Below are 3,633 nucleotides of genomic sequence, written 5' to 3'. Positions count from 1 at the left end.
GGTAAAGGAGAAGTCTAGTTCTATTCAATGTTGGAAGTGCAAAGGGTTTGGACACATGAGCAAAGAGTGTGTTAATAAAAAAGTTATGGTGATAAGAAATGGTATACTTGATTCAGATGATGAATGTGAGGATCATGACTCACAGCTTGTGGAAGAAATCGCAGCATATGTTGATGAGTATATTGAAGAAGGTAATTCCATATCTTTGATCACAAGAAGGGTACTCAATGTTCAAATCAAGGAAGAGAAATTTGAAGATCAAAGGGAAAACTTGTTCCACACAAGATGTTTGGTCAAAGGAAACCCATGCAGCTTGGTGATTGATAGTGGAAGTTGCACAAATGTGGTAAGCAGCTTCCTTGTAAAAAGACTTCAACTTTCTGTCCATCCCCATCCAAAACCATACAAACTTCATTGGTTAACAAACAAAGAAGAAATTAAGGTGAACTCCCAAGCTCTTATTTCTTTTACTCTTGGAAGATATAAAGATGAAGTTCTTTGTGATGTCGTACCAATGCATGCGGGGGACATCTTATTCGGCCGACCTTGGCAATATGATAGAAAGGTAACATTTGATGGTTTGATGAACAAGTATACTTTTACTTTGTGTGGGAAGAAATTTACTTTACTTCCATTGTCTCCATATGATGTACATTGTGACCAATTGAAATTGGAGAAGAAAAGAAAAGAATATGAAGAACAACCGTGGAGAGAAGAAACTAAGGTAAAGGTGAGAAAAAAAAAGTGAGAAAAAAAAATCAATATTCAGTTCTTGTCTGGAAAGAACGAAGAATTTGATTTGAGGACAAATCCTTTTAAAGAAAGGGGGGATGATATGAATCCAACAACTGATCACTTCCATGTACCCGAACGGGTAATTACAAGAAGCAATACAAAGAAGATTCAAGAATCAAATCAAGAAAATAATGGAGTGGCTGATATTGGAAAGTAATTAGAAGACTTGCCTTTGGTAGTTGAACTACCAATTAAGACAATTTATTAATGCCTTCTTTGCTTCAATTTATATTTAATAGCATTTATTAATAGTTTGTATGAATTGCCTTATATTCTTCAATTTGCATTTAATAGCATTTATTAGTGATTGGTGGCTGAACTTTATTTTGTTAGGGTTATCTTTTGGGCCTATTTAAAGGCATGTAATACTCATGTTTGAGGGATTGGATTTTAGTTGAATACAGAAAAAACCTTTGTGTTTTCTTGATACCCTTTTGGTGTTATTCTTTTTCAAATCTTGCTTTAGGTTTGATGTTTAAACCGATTCATTGAATTAGTTTTGATCAAGCTAATTCTGGAGTGAATTGTCTTGGTATCTAAGAGTGACCATCATAGATTCCAAGTTCGATCTAAGAGTCATTCATCTTCTAACCAGCTCTTGGTTGGAATCAATCCGTTAAGTTAGCTTTCTCTGTGAGCGTTTTGCAAGGATTCTAGAAGGACCTCTAGCTTTGCAAATTCCAGCATTGTAGACGCTTATCAGTTTCTCTTCCGAACCGGTTAAAGACCTAGCCACGAGACCAACTCCGGCTCCGGGCAGTCGTCAAAGAGAAATTCCCAGATGCTATGCTCTTCGGATTATGCAATTTTCTGTGTAATATACATAGCCTGATATGGAAATCAACCCAAGGGAAAGTATGGAACGGATTACCTTGATGATCAAGATCAAGAGTAAAGAAAACTCGTTTCTAAACTCGTGATTCGAATCACTCCACAAGAGGTTTGATCAATACCACTTGAATGACTCTACATGCAAGTTCTAAACACAAGAATTTGCAAAGAAAGTTTAGCTCTTAACAAAGCTAAAATAGAAATTCTATTCTTAATTCCAAAATCTGATGTCTAATCAAAGAAAAGAAGGCTTTATATAGCCTTTACAACCTTAACCTATGTCATACATAACTCCCAAATTAAATGGGCTAGTAAATGAGAAATACCCATAACCTCCTCATTTAAATGGCTAGTTAAAGGTGGAATATAGTAACCTACGTGGGTTACAATATAACCTTAACTCCTATATTTAAAACTAGCTTAAATATGACAAACAAATAGTTAAACTATAATTAAATAATGCAAATAATAAAATGTGCTTTTTAGTCATTCTTGGACTATTTGATAAATTCAGCGGAGTTCATTAAATGCAACTTAAAGTGCATTTAATTCATCTCTTTCTTGAACCTCAACTTTGCACAACATATAAGGGAGGTCTCCAGCGTCTTCTAGAATTTCCTTTGATGAGCTCACCATAGCTTGAATATAACTGTATAAAGTTTGTTGTAGCTTCTTGGCTCTCGTCCTTGTAATTGGACCTTGAGGTATGGAAATTCCTTGGTCGTGGTTCATATCATTCTCCCCCTCTTGAGAAGGATTCGTCCTCGAATCCAAGCCATCACCTACATCAAAAGGGCTCAAATCAACAACATTAAAAGTTGCACTAACACCGTACTTACCTGGTAAATCAATTTTATAAGCATTGTCGTTGATGCGCTCAAGAACTTGAAAAGGTCCATCTCCTCGTGGTAAAAGCTTAGATTTTCTTTGAGTAGGAAATCTTTCTTTTCGGAAATGCACCCAAACCCAATCTCCTGGCTTGAAGATAACAATCTTACGTCCTTTATTAATTCGGGTGGCAACCTTGGAATTTTGTTTCTCAATTTGTTCTTTCACTTGCTTGTGCAGTTTATGAACAAACTCAACCTTGGCATTTGCATCAAAATTCACAAACTCTTTTGACGGTATGGGTAACAAGTCAATAGGGGTTAAAGGATTAAAGCCATAAACAATTTCAAAAGGTGTGCATTTAGTAGTGCTATGAACAACCCTATTATATGCAAATTCTATAAATGGCAAACAATCCTCCCAAGTCTTAAGATTCTTATCAATAATAGCCCTAAGCATAGCAGTCATGGTTCTGTTAACAACTTCAGTTTGTCCATCCGTTTGAGGATGACAAGTAGTTGAATATACTAGCTTAGTTCCTAACTTACCCCATAAAACACGCCAAAAGTGGCTTAAAAATTTTACATCACGATCACTAACGATGCTTTTAGGAATGCCATGTAATCGTACAACTTCCCTAAAGAACAGGTCTGCAATATGTTTTGCATCATCAGTTTTGTGACAAGGAATAAAATGAGCCATTTTACTAAATCGATCCACCACAACAAAAATGCTATCATAACCTTTCCTAGTCCTAGGTAAACCTAAAACAAAATCCATTGATATATCAATCCATGGACCATTAGGAACTGGTAATGGGGAGTATAAACCATGTGGTTGAAGCCTAGACTTAGCTTGTTTACATGCTATGCAACGACCACAAACTTTATGAACATCATGTCTCATTTTAGGCCAAAAAAAATGTTCAGAGAGCATATCATAAGTTTTAGAAACTCCATGGTGTGCCATTAAACCACCTCCATGAGCTTCCCTCACAAGTAGCTCACGGATGGAACAAGATGGTATGCAAAGTTTTCCTTTTCGGAACAAAAATCCATCTAACAACAAGTAATTATCCACAATGAGTCCTTTTTCACAAGATTCAACAAAAGGAGCAAAGAACATGTCATGTTGATACAAATCCTTTATGTGTTCAAAACCCAACAACCTAGCATTCAA

The sequence above is a fragment of the Cucurbita moschata genome, unplaced genomic scaffold, assembly GCF_002738365.1.
Source record: "Cucurbita moschata cultivar Rifu unplaced genomic scaffold, Cmos_1.0 Cmo_Scf00067, whole genome shotgun sequence".
Classification (NCBI taxonomy): Eukaryota; Viridiplantae; Streptophyta; class Magnoliopsida; order Cucurbitales; family Cucurbitaceae; genus Cucurbita; species Cucurbita moschata.
Note: the sequence above shows the minus strand (reverse complement) of the source record.